General features: G+C 32.4%; 1 pseudogene; it reads right to left on the bottom strand.

Moving 5' to 3' along the window:
• Positions 1–12,610: 12,610 nt before the first annotated feature.
• Positions 12,611–12,791, bottom strand: LOC116433985 (U2 spliceosomal RNA; annotated as a pseudogene).
• Between the last annotated feature and the right edge of the window lie 2,203 nt (positions 12,792–14,994).

The raw sequence follows: 14,994 nt of genomic DNA, 5'->3' as shown, positions 1-14,994 counted from the left end.
ATTTATATAGTTTTATATAGTTTTATATAGATTTATATAGTTTTATATAGTTTTGTATAGTTTTATATAGTTTTATATAGTTTAATATATGTTTATATAGTATTATATAGTTTTATATAGTTTTATATATGTTTATACAGTTTTATATAGTTTTATATAGTCCTATACAGTTTCATATAGTTTTATTTGTTTTATATAGTTTATACAATTTTATATAGTTTTACATAGTTTTATATAGTTTTATATAGTTTTATATTGGTCTATATAGTTTTATATAGTTCCATATAGTTTTATAAAATATTATATAGTTTTATATAGTTTTTTATAGTTTTATATAGTTTTATATAGTTTTATATAGTTTTATATATTTTTATATAGGTTTATATAGTTTTATATATTTTTGTATGTCTTTATATAGTTTCATACAGATTTATATAGTTTTATATGGATTGATATTGTCTTATGTAATGTTATATAGTTTTATGTAGTTTCAAATCGTTTTATATAGTCTTATATAGTTTTATATACTTTCATACAGTTTTATACAGTTTTTACGCAGTTACATACAGTTTTATATAGTTTTACATACCTTCATATAGTTCTATATAGTTTTACATAGTTTCATATAATTTTATATAGTTTTACATTGTTTTATTAGTTTTATATAGTTTTATATAGTTTTATGTAGTTTTAAACAGTTTTATACTGTTTTATATAGTTTTATATAGTTTTACATAGTTTCATACCGTTTTATATAGTTTTACATAGTTCCATACCGTTTTATATAGTTTTATACAGTTTTATATAGTTTAATATAGTTTTATATAGTGTTATATATAGTGTTATACAGTTTTATATAATTTTATATAGATTCATATTGTTTTATATAGTTTCATTAGTTTTATATAGCATTATATAGTTTTATATAGTTTTATATTGTTTTATATAGTTTTGTATAGTTTTATATAGTTTTATATAGTTTTATATAGTTTTATTAGTTTTATATAGTTTCATATAGATTCATATAGTTTTATATAGTTTTATATATTTTTATATAGTTTTATGTAGTTTTATATAGTTTTATATAGTTTCATACAGTTTTATACAGTTTTTACACAGTTTCATACAGTTTTATATAGTTTTACGTACCTTCATATAGTTCTATATAGTATTACATAGTTTCATATAATTTTATATAGTTTTATATTGTTTTATTAGTTTTATATATTATTATATAGTTTTATCTAGTTTTACATAATTTTATATAGTTTTATATAGTTTCATATAGTTTCATATAGTTTTATTAGTTTTATATTGGTCTATATAGTTTTATATAGGATCATACAGTTTTATACAGTTTTATTAGTTTTATTACTTTTATATAGTTTTATATAGTTTTATATAGTTCTATATAGTTTTATTACTTTTATATAGTTTTATATAGTTTTATGTAGTTTTATATAGTTTTTTATAGTTTTATATAGTTTTATATAGTTTTATATAGTTTTATATAGTTTGATATAGTTTTATATAGTGTTATATATAGTGTTATACAGTTTTATATAATTTTATATAGATTCATATTGTTTTATATAGTTTCATTAGTTTTATATAGCATTATATAGTTTATTATATAGTTTTATATAGTTTTGTATAGTTTTATATAGTTTTATATAGTTTTATATAGTTTTATTAGTTTTATATTGTTTTATATAGTTTTATACAGTATAATTAGTTTTATATACTTTCATATAGCTTTATATAGTTTTTTTAGTTTTATATAGTTTTATTAGTTTTATATAGTTTTATACAGTTTTATATAGATTCATATAGTTTTATATAGTTTCATTTGTTTCATATAGTTTTATGTAAGTTTTATATAGTTTCATCAGTTTCATATAGTTTTATGTAGTTTTATATAGTTTCATATAGTTTTATTAGTTCTATACAGATTTATATAGTTTTATATAGTTTCATATAGTTTTATATAGTTTTATATAGTTTTATATAGTTTTATATAGTTTTATGTATTTGTATATAGTTATAGTTTTAAGAGTTTTATATAGTTTTAAATACTGTTATATAGTCTCATATAGTTTTATATAGATTTATATAGTTTTATATAGTTTTATATAGTTTGATATAGTTTTATATAGTTTTATATAGTTTTATATAGTTGTATATAGTTTTATATAGTTTTATATAGATTTATATAGTTTTATATAGTTTTAGTAGTTTTATATAGTTTTGTATAGTTTCATATATTTTTATATAGATTTATATAGTTTTATATAGTTTTATATAGTTTTAGTAGTTTTATATAGTTTTGTATAGTTTCATGTAGATTAGTATAGTTTCATATAGTTTTATTAGTTTTACATGGTTTTATATAGATTTATATAGTTTTATATAGGTTTACATAGTTTTAAATAGTTTTTATATAGTTTTATATAGTTTTCCTTAGTTTTATGTAGGTTTATATAGTTTTATATAGTTTTGTATAGTTTTGTACAGTTTTATATAGTTTTATATAGTCTCATATAGTCTTATTGGTTTTACATAGTTTTATATAGTTTTATATTGTTTCTTTAGTTTTTACATAGTTTTATTTAATTTTACATAGTTTTATGTAGTTTTATATAGTTTTGTATAGTTTCATATATTTTTATTAGTTTTACATAGTTTTATATAGTTTTATATAGTTTAATATAGTTTTATATAGGTCTGTATAGTTTTATATAGTTCTATGGAATTTTATATAGTTTTATTATTTTTATATAGCTTTACATAGTTTTATATAGTTTTCACTGTTTTATATAGATTTATATAATTTTATATAGCCTTATATAGTTTTATTAGTATACATAGTTTTATATAGTTTTACATAGTTTTATATAGTTTTATATAGTTTTATTAGTATACATAGTTTTATATAGTTTTACATAGTTTCATACAGATTTATATAGTTTTATATAGATTGATATTGTCTTATGTAATGTTATATAGTTTTATGTAGTTTCAAATCGTTTTATATAGTTTTATATATTTTTATTTAGCTTCATATAGTTTTATATAGTTTTATATAGTTTTATATAGTTTTATATAGCTTTATATAGTTTTATATAGTTTTTTTAGTTTTACATAGTTTTATTTAGTTTTCAATAGTTTTATTAGTTTTACATCGTTTTATATAGTTTTATATAGTTTTACATAGCTTTATATAGTACTATATAGTTATATATAGTTTTATATAGTTTTAAACAGTTTTATATAGTTTTATTAGTTTTACATAGTTTTATGAGTTTTACATAGCTTTATATAGTTTTATATAGCTTCATATAATTTTATATAGTTTCATATAGTTTTCTTCGATTTATATAGTTTTATTAGTTTTATATAGTTTTATATAGTTTTATACAGTTTTATATAGTATTATATAGTATTATGTAGTTTCATATAGTTTTATTAGTGTTACATCGTTTTATATAGTTTTATATAGGTTTATCTAGTAATATATAGTTTTATATAGTTTTATATAGTTTTGCAAAGTTTTATATAGTTTTATGTAGTTTCACATACTTTTATATAGCTTTATATAGTTTTATATAGTTTTACATAGCTTTTTATGGTTTTATATAGGTTTATATAGTTTAATTAGTTTTATATAGTGTTGTATAGTAAAATTAGTTTTATATAGTTTAATTAGTTTTATATAGTTTTGTATAGTTAAATTAGTTTTATATAGTTTAATTAGTTTTATATAGTTTTATATAGTTTTATATAGTTTTATATAGTTTTATATAGTTTTTTATACTTTTATATAGTTTTACATAGTTTTATATGGTTTTATATAGTTTTATATAGTTTTATATAGTTTTATTAGTTTTACATCGTTTTATATAGTTTTATATAGTTTTACATAGCTTTATATAGTACTATATAGTTTTATATAGTTTTATATAGTTTTAAATAGTTTTATATAGTATTATTAGTTTTACATAGTTTTATGAGTTTTACATAGCTTTATATAGTTTTATATATCTTCATATAATTTTACATAGTTTAATATAGTTTTCTTCGTTTTATATAGTTTTATTAGTTTTATATTGTTCTATATAGTTTTATATAGTATTATACAGCTTTAATAGTTTTATATAGTTTTATATGGTTTTATATAGTTTTATATAGTTTTATATATTTTTATATAGGTTTATATAGTTTTATATATTTTTATATGTCTTTATATAGTTTCATACAGATTTATATAGTTTTATATGGATTGATATTGTCTTATGTAATGTTATATAGTTTTATGTAGTTTCAAATCGTTTTATATAGTCTTATATAGTTTTATATACTTTCATACAGTTTTATACAGTTTTACGCAGTTACATACAGTTTTATATAGTTTTACATACCTTCATATAGTTCTATATAGTTTTACATAGTTTCATATAATTTTATATAGTTTTACATTGTTTTATTAGTTTTATATAGTTTTATATAGTTTTATATAGTTTTATGTAGTTTTATACAGTTTTATACTGTTTTATATAGTTTTATATAGTTTCGTATATTATTATATAGTTTTATATACTTTTATATGGTTTTATATAGTTTTATTAGTTTTATATAGTTTTATATAGTTTTATATAGTCTTATATAGTTTCATTTGTTTCATATAGTTTTATGTAGTTTTATATAGTTTCATATAGTTTTATTAGTTTTATATAGTTTAATATAGAATTATATAGTTTTATATAATATTATACAGTTTTATATAGTTTTATATAGTTTTGTATAGTTTTATAAACTTTTATATACTTTTATATAGTTTTTTACAGTTTTATTTGTTTTATATAGTTTTACATAATTTTATATAGTTTTATATACTATTATATAGTTTTATATAGTTTTATATAGTTTTATATAGTTTTATATAGTTTTATGTAGATTTATATAGTTTTATATAGTTTTACATAGTTTTATATAGTTTTATATAGTTTTATATAGTGCTATATAGTTTTATATAGTTTTATATTGCTATATATAGTTTTATATAGTTTTGTATAGTTTCATATAATTTTATATAGTTTTATATAGTTTTATATAGTTTTATACAGTTTTATATAGTTTCATATAGTTTTATAACGTTTTATATAGTTTTAATAGATTGATATTGTTTTATGTAGTTTTATATAGTTTTATGTAGATTGATATTGTTTTATGTAGCTTTATATAGATTGATACTGTTGTATTTGGTTTTATATAGATTTAATGAAGTTTTGTATAGGTTTATATAGTTTTATATAATTCTATGTAGTTTTATACGGTTGTATTAGTGATATATAGTTTTACATAACTTTATATAGTCTTATAGTACAGCTTCTCGGCCTTATGGCGAAGATCAATGTGTACTCGCATAACACACATCCAGATCGGTCCTCGGACTTATATTGAAGATCAAAATGTACTCGAATAACCTAAATCCCGGTCGCTTCTCGGCCTAATGGCTAACATGAGAGTGTACTCGCATTACACACATCGGGATCGCTAGCCGGCCTTGTGGCTAAGATCAACATGTAGTCGTGTAACCCAAATCCAAGTCGCGTCTCGGCCTTATGGATAAGATCAACGTGTACCCGCATAACACACATCCAGGTCGCTTGTCGGCCTTATGGCTAAGATCAAAGTGTACTCGAATAACCCAAATCCTTGTCGCTTTTCGGACTAATTGCTAAGATCAATGTTTACTCGCATAACTCACATCCATATCGCTTCTCGGCTTTGTGCCTAAGATCAAAATGTACTCGCATAACACACATCCAGATCGCTTCAGTGCCTTATGGCTAAGGTCAAAGTGTACTCGAATAACTCAAATCCAAATCGCTTCTAGGCCTGATGGCTAAGATCAAGGTGTTCTCGCATAACCCAAATCTAGATCGCTTCTCGGGCTTATGGCCAAGATAATAGTGTACTCGCACAACACACATGCAGAACGGTTCTCGGGCTTATGGCTAAGATCAAAGTGTACTCGAATAACCCAAATCAAGATCGCTTCTCGGCCTTATGGCTCAGTTAAAAGTGTACTCGACTAACACACATCTACATCGCTTCTCGGCCGTATGGCTAAGATCAAAGTGTACTCGCATAACCCATATCCAGATCGCTTCTCGGCCTTATGGCTATGATCAGAGTGTACTCGCACAACACACATCCAGAACGCTTCTCTATATAATACTAAAAAAACAGTATAAAACTAAATAATACCATATAAAACTAAATAAAACTATAAGAAACCACATAAAACTATATGAAACTATATAAAACTATATAAAGCTATATAAAACTAATAATAACAATAAAATTAATAAAACTGTATAAAACTGTATAAAATTGTATAAAACTAATAAAACTGTATAAAACAGTATAAAATTGTATAAAGCTAATAAAACTATATAACAACTATATAGAATTATGTAAAACTGTATAAAACTAATAAAACTATATGAAACTATATAAAACTGTATAACACTAATAAAACTATATGAAACTATGCAAAACTATATAAAGCTATTTAAAACTATATAAAACTATATAAAACTATATAAAACTATATAAAAGTATGTAAAACTATATAAAACTATATAAAACTATATAAAAGTATATTAATCTATACAAAATTATATAAAACTGTATAAAACTATATAAAACTGTATAAAACTATATAAAACTAATAAAACTAATAAAGCTATATCAAACTATATAAAGCTATATAAAACTAATAAAACTAATAAAATTAATAAAACTGTATGAAACTATATAAAATTATATAAAACTAATAAAACTATATAACAACTACATAGAATTACATTAAACTATATAACAGCTATGTAGAATTATATAAAACAGTATAATACCAATAAAATTATATAAAACTATATAAAACTATATAAAACTATATAAAACTAATAAAACTAAATAAGGCTATATAATACTGTATAAAACTATATAAACCAATATAAAACTAATAAATCTGTATAAAACTATATAAAACTATATAAAACTATATAAAACTATATAAAACTATATAAAACTATATAAAAGTATATAAAACTATATAAAACTATATAAAAGTATGTAAAACTATATAAAACTATATAAAACTATATAAAAGTATATTAATCTATACAAAATTATATAAAACTGTATAAAACTATATAAAACTGTATAAAACTATATAAAACTAATAAAACTAATAAAGCTATATCAAACTATATAAAGCTATATAAAACTAATAAAACTAATAAAATTAATAAAACTGTATGAAACTATATAAAATTATATAAAACTAATAAAACTATATAACAACTACATAGAATTACATTAAACTATATAACAGCTATGTAGAATTATATAAAACAGTATAATACCAATAAAATTATATAAAACTATATAAAACTATATAAAACTATATAAAACTAATAAAACTAAATAAGGCTATATAATACTGTATAAAACTATATAAACCAATATAAAACTAATAAAACTGTATAAAACTATATAAAACTATATAAAACTATATAAAACTATATAAAACTATATAAAACTATATAAAAGTATATAAAACTATATAAAACTATATAAAACTATATAAAACTATATAAATCTATATTAATCTATACAAAACTATATAAAACTACATAAAACGACATAAAAATGTATAAAAAAAATATAAAGCTATATAAAACTATATAAAACCGTATAGAACTATATAAAACAATATAATACTATATAAAACTGTATAAAACTATATAAAACTATATAAAATTATATAAAACTATATAAAACTATATAAGACTATATAAAACTGTATAAAACTAATAAAACTATGTATAACTATGTAAAACTAATGAAACTATATAAAACTAATAGAACTATATATAACTATATAACACTAGATAAAACTATATAGAATAATTTAAATCTATATAATACTATATGAAAGTATATAAAACCATATAAAACAACATAAACCGACATAAAAATATATTAAAAAAATATAAAGCTATATAAAACTATATAAAACCGTATAAAACTATATAAAACAATATAAAATTATATAGAACAATATAAAACTATATAAAACTATATAAAACTATATGAAACTGTATAAAACTATATAAAACTATATAAAACTAATAAAACTGTATAAAACTATATAAAACTAATAAAACTATATAAAACTATACACAACTATATAAAACTATATAAAACTATATAAAACTATATAAAACTGTATAAAAATATATAAAGCTATATAAAACTATATAAAACCGTATAAAACAATATAAAACAATATAAAATTATATAGAACAATATAGAACTATATAAAACTATATAAAACTGTATAAAACTATATAAAATTATATAAAAATATATAAAACCATATAAAACTATATAAACCTTTATAAAACTAATGAAACTGTATGAAACTATATAATACTAATAAAACTATATAAAACTATATAAAACTATATAAAACTATATAAAACTATATAAAACTATATAAAACTATATAAAACTATATAAAACTAATAAAACTATATGAAACTATGTAAAACCACATAAAACTAATAAAACTATGTAAAACTATATAAAACTATATAAAACTATATAAAACTGTATAAAACCATATAAAACTATATAAAACTATATAAAACTCTCGTCTGGACCCTCGATGGAAGGCTGGGGAGGCCTAGCTCCCAGGTTCCCCGCCGGTAAGTACATGTTGAGGAATTACTCATGTACCCTGTCCTTAGGCACTTCGCAGAGCAAGGACGGGCCCATGGGCACCTCCTGACCAGCACGCCGGCGGTTCTGCTGAGGAGCCGTTGTATCCGCGTAGCCTCCCTTACCTGGTCTCCCCGCGTTTGTCCACCTGCCAACACAGGACGATCGCGGTCACCGTTCGATCCGCGAGCCGCTTGGTCGCCCGACACGCCCCTAGCTCTCGCACGCCGTTGGGGTCTACCCGTCCCGCCCCCTCTCGTGTTCGGTCCCCCGACTCTGAAGCCCTGAAGGTATGCTGCGATTTCCCTCGCAACATCCTCCAGTTGCTCCAGGGAGCCAGCGTTCTGCGCAATGCCGATCAGCAACTCTCTCTCCGAAGGAAACGCTTCCCCGACCAAAGGCCGGATGGCGCCCCTTCTTCGAGAGGGATGCCCGGATGCCGCAGGACGCCTGTGCTCACGAGGTCCCGAGGCAGGCGAGGGTGCGGTCTCCTCCGTCGCGGAGGCAGGAGCACCCCTCACGGTTACTTCAACGGTGACGGGCCTCCGATTATCCCTCCCCGCGCGATTTAAATCTACCCCTTCCCACAAAGTAAAGAGGGTGCCGGGGGCACTACGTGGGACGCTCGGGAGTAGCGAAGGGCTAAACGATGTTACGCTACTCACCGAGGGCGCCCCGGAGCACCCTGCTCCAGGCCGATGCGCTTTATTGTGCGCGGCGCTGTTGTTGTTGTTGCTGCTGCTGCTGCTGCCCGGTGGTGGCCGGGCGGGGGACTTTTCTCGCGGTGGTAGAGGAGGCGTCGTCGTCCTCTTCTCTGGCGGTAGCGGCTGCGCCTCCTCTTCGGACGACGAGCTCGACGACAGGATCCCGCGGTGGTGGCGTTGGCGGGATCCAGCGGCGATTAGCCACGGCTCCGGTGATGATTCCGGGGTTGCGGCTGCACCGGCCGGCTGCGGCACCTCCACCTCTTCGATGGGTGGGAGGAGCGGGGCCGCTGGAGATGGTGGTAGCGGCCTGGCCACCATCGCTCCTCCTACAATAGGCAGGGGGGTCATTATCCGCCCCCCGCTGCAGGTGGTGGTAACGGTGGAGGTGCACAACGTCACCATACTCGCCGACGTTACCAGTAACGGAGCCCCCTACTCGCCGCGGATGGTCGGCGGCGTCCTGGGGCTCCGGAGCTTCCTCGGTGGGGGGCTGCGTCATGGTGGTGGTGGTCATGGCCCGGGCAGTGTAGGGGTGGCCCGGGTTGATGTACGCAGCCCCCTTTCCGGCGCGACGTCTATTGGCGAGGGAGGTGACGTGTGGGAAGGTGCGCCCGCTGTGACGGCGGCGTATGATGGCAAAGCCGCTGTCCTTACCCCCGCGGGTTTCCTCTGGGCGGCCCGTGGTGGTGATGGGCCGCTGGATGGACTGTTCCCTTGAGCCACCGGCCTTGGAGATGGAGTTTCGGCGGTGGGTGTCCCTCCTAATCTCGGGGGCGTTCTTCTGGCTCCGGTCGGAGCCGCTACCGTCCCCCGGGTGGTGGTGGTGGTGGTTCTTCTGCCCACCTCCACCGGGGCGCTGGCACCCCACGTACCCCGTGTCACCCGCCCTTGGGTGGTGGTGGGCGGGGTCTTGACGGGCGGGGTCATCGCTGTAGGGGTGCCAGTCGACCCCCTGGTAGCGGGGGCCGTTCATCTGCACGGTGGGGTGGGCCTCGTTGTGGTAGCGGCTGAGGGACCGGAGCCCCTCCTGGTAGCAGGCGCTCTTGCAGCCGGCGGCGATGTCCTAGGAGCAGCCGACCCCGATCGCCGCGGCGGTTTGGGGTAGATTGGTTGTAGGGGGGTGATGGTTAGCGTGGGAGTGCTGGACCGGCTTCAGGGCCCGCGCTTTGCCCCCCCCCCCCCTAGCCACCGGTCACGTTGTCGTCGTCTTCGTCGTCGTCCTCGTAGGCCTCGTTGTTGTCCCCGTCGTAGTTGCAGATGTTATAGCTGTTGCCCTTGTTGTTGCCGCTGCCGCCATTGTGCGCCGCGTCGTACAGGTCGTGATTGCCGTCCCCGTTGAATCCTTCGTCGTAGAAAGGGTGAGGGTGGGCGGCGACGTCGCGGCGCACGTCGTTTGCGGGGGCGGGGACTGGGCCGCCAAATTGGCAGCAGCTAACGTAACAGCGCGCGGTACTGCGGGGGCGAATAACGCGGAACTCCCCCGACGAGAGGTGTTGCTCGAACCGTTCGCACCTGTCACGGGAACTGTACAAGTCCCACACGGATTTTTCTGCTGGTCGGATTTGTGTAAAAAGTCGTGGTGCAGCCTCTCCACCTTGAGAGGATACCTCCCATCGCCGGTGAAGCTGCACTCACGACACTTGTACGTCAATACAACGCCCGGATGATGTTTCCGAGCGTGCTTTGTCAAATCCGTGTGGGACTTGTGCACGCCACTCATCCTGATCCCGGGGACACCGAAGCAGGCAGGGCATCGGAACTCCGCTGGGAAGGGAAACTCTATCACCAGGGCGAGATTATTACTCCCCTCGGTAGTGCAGGAGGTGACTGACGCACTATCACCGCGGTCCTGCATCGCTCTTAAGACTAAGTCCTACGCTAAGTGAGACAGAAGAAGAGACAGAGTTGCTATGGCAAATATTTCTAAGTGCCACAGCTAGGCGAAACGGGGAGGATAGACAGAGTGGGAATAACAGAGTAAGAGAAGAGAAAACTAAGTCCAAAACGACAGAAGGAATACCGCCACGCGCTAACGCCCTACTGACTCCGCCGGCACTAAGTCCCGTGTCGAAGACTGCCTGGAAAAATGACAGCCTCCGACGTGGCAGTCCTTAGGGAGACTAACAGGTGACGGTTACGGAAGAGTGCAGCGATCTCGATGGAGGAAGAGCGACGGAATCGCCCACTCCACCGAGGACTGCACGGGGGTTGTACCGCAAGCGGGCCGACCTCAGGTTCACTCACTAACGGGTGAGTGGAGTCAGCCTCCACGCGGGCGGTGACTGAAGGGAAAAGAAGGAAGTGGAGGCGCCACTCGACTCGGACCTCACGCGTCCCGGTCCGTTGACACACCTCAACGGATGAGAGCGATCGGAGGAGTGGGTGGACGCGTAGGGGTAAGGTAGAGGACTACCGACGATGATTCGAGAACCGCAGACGGCTGGAGACCGGCTGCGTTACCTCCTCACTGCCGTGAGGATAGAAACAGAAGAGAGACTCACTCGGCGCAGGAGTCCAGCGATGCAGGAGCGCTCTCCGAGGGGAATAACACCTCGCTCCTGATTCCTGATCCAGCGGAGTTAGGCGTGGATCAGGCGAGCCGTCCTTCCCGTCGGGGTTGCCGATGGCCAAGTCCTGGTGGGTCGTAGGGGTGTTGGGTGACCCACGTAGAGGAAGACCAGGGCTGATGGGGTTGGCCTGTGGTGGTTGTTGGCGTCCAAGTAGAGGGCTGGTTGTCCTAGGACCCTCTTAGACCCTCAGTAGACCCTGGTCGTCCTCTCCCTCGGTTGTCCACGGAAGCAGGATGGTGGGCGGCGCAGGTGGGCGGCGCAGGTGGGCGGCGCAGGTGTACTCCCGCGCAGGCTCGATCCGGTCCCGTGGCGAAGGCACTTTATCACACTTCACCGCACAACACCTCGAGCACTGATCGTGAACAGACCTTGCCGCGCACACGCCCGATCGCAACTCGGCCCGCACTGTTGCGTAGTACCGCGGCGGGTGAATTTACCGCGATTTCGGGACTTCGCGGAGCCAGAATATTAAGGGGCTTACTCTTTGGAGTCCCGCGTCGGTACAGAAGGTGAAGAAAGATAAGAGCTCTAATTAGCAGCGCTAATTGAGCCGTTTCTGGCGGCACTGCAGTGCCGGACCGACTCACGGCGGAAGTGGAGCGAGCCCCAGCGATCCGCCTGACTCCAAAAATCAGGTTCATTTTCTGACTCCGCGATGCGGAGTGTATCAGATATTAAGCTGATAAGAACAGATAAAAAGCGCTTTATTCACAAAGAATGTTCCCCCAGCCTTACATTGTTTGGCTGGTGGTGGATACACAGTAGCGCCTTTATGGCGAAGGCAAAATAGTTGACATAACTCTATAGCGTCTGTCGCTATTTTCAGATCTCAATCTGCGGTGGCTCTTATCTCATAAACACCTTAGCATTTATATGAATCTAGCAAGAGTCTGAATATGTATATATTAGTGGAAGTAGATAGTTAATCGACTAAATAGCCAAACTAGAATAAATTATATAAATAAATAAATAATAGTAGCGTAGATTAAATAAACAAATATACATAGCATAGATAAATATAAACAAGAAAAGAACAGGCACAGAAATATATAAATATACATAAATAAATAAATAAATAAATCGATAAAATAAATAACCAAACAAAAATAAGCGAGAATAAACATTGAAGATTAAATAAACAAATATACACAGCATAAATAAATATGGACAAAATAAATATAAGTGTAGATATATAGCTAAAGGTAATTTTCAATATACCATTGATTCAATATACCACCTATTTTGCATTTCAATTAGGGCGCATGCGCGGAAGTGCAGTTATAGAGAAGCGGTTAGTATAGAATTAGAGTAGGCGGTTGAGGCAGAGAATGATTAAAATGAATAGGTCAGATAGATAAAATAATCAAGTAAATAAATAAATAAATAATAAGTAATAAATAAATAAATAAACAGATAAATAAATAAACAGGGATAAAAAAATCAGAAATATAAAAAAATTAAAGAAAAATAAAAGAAAGAGTACCAAATCTCGTAGTTAGTTCAGAAAGAAAAAATAAATAGATATGTAAATAAATATGTAAATAAACAAATATGTAGATGAATAAATATGTACATATATAAATATGTGAATAAATAAATGTTTAAATAAATAAATAAATATGTAAGTAGAATGAAAGAAAAAACAAAAAAATATGTAACCAAATAGATAAAAATATCGTTGGTCAGTGTGTTTGAAATGGTTAAGTAAATAAATAAATAAAAACCAGGAAAAGAATATAATTAAATGAGTTAATAACTAAATAATTAAGTAGCTAAATAAACAGAGTAAGATAGATAGAATATTAATAGCTATATACACTTTGATCTTAGCCATAAGGCCGAGAAGCGATCTGGATTAGGGTTGTGCGAGTACACTTTGATCTTAGCCCTAAGGCCAAGACGCGATCTGGGTTTGTGTTATGCGAGTACACTGTGATCTTAGCCGTAATGCCGAGAATCGATCTGGATTAGGGTTATGCGAGTACACTTTGATCTTAGCTACAATGCCGAGAAGTGATCTGGATGTGTGTTATTCGAGTACACTTTGAACTTAGACATTAGGTCGAGAAGCGATCTGGTTGTGTGTTATGCGAGTACACTTTGATGTTAGCCATACGGGCGAGAAGCGATCTGGATTTGGGTTATTCGAGTACACTTTGATCTTAGCGGTAACGGAGAGAAGCGATCTGGATGTGTGTCATGCGAGTACACTTTGATCTTAGCCATAAGGCCGAGAAGCGATCTGGATTAGGGTTATGCGAGTACACTTTGATCTTAGCTACAATGCCGAGAAGCGATCTGGATTTGTTTTATTCGAGTACACTTTGATCTTAGCCATAAGGCCGAGAAGTGATCTGGATTAGGGTTATGCGAGTACACTTTGATCTTAGCTACAATGCCGAGAAGCGATCTGGATTTGTTTTATTCGAGTACACTTTGATCTTAGCCATAAGGCCGAGAAGTGATCTGGATTATGGTTACTCGGGTACACTTTGATCTTAGCCCTAAGGCCAAGACGCGATCTGGATTTGTGTTATGAGAGTTGACTTTGATCTTAGCCATAAGGCCGAGAAGCGATCTGGATGTGTGTTATGCGAGTACACTTTGATCTTAGCTATCAGGCAGATAAGCGACCTGGATTTGGGTTATTCGAGTACACTTTGATCTTAGCCATAAGGCCGAGGAGCGATCTGGATTAGGGTTGTGCGAGTACACTTTGATCTTAGCCCTAAGGCCAAGACGCGATCTGGGTTTGTGTTATGCGAGTACACTGTGATCTTAGCCGTAATGCCAAGAATCGATCTGGATTAGGGTTATGCGAGTACACTTTGATCTTAGCTACAATGCCGAGAAGTGATCTGGATGTGTGTTATTCGAGTACACTTTGAACTTAGACATTAGGTCGAGAAGCGATCTGGTTGTGT

Source organism: Nomia melanderi, unplaced genomic scaffold, assembly GCF_051020985.1.
Source record: "Nomia melanderi isolate GNS246 unplaced genomic scaffold, iyNomMela1 scaffold0192, whole genome shotgun sequence".
NCBI classification, from domain to species: Eukaryota; Metazoa; Arthropoda; class Insecta; order Hymenoptera; family Halictidae; genus Nomia; species Nomia melanderi.
The sequence above is the reverse complement of the archived record's forward strand: the minus strand, read 5'-3'. Positions and strand labels throughout refer to the sequence as shown.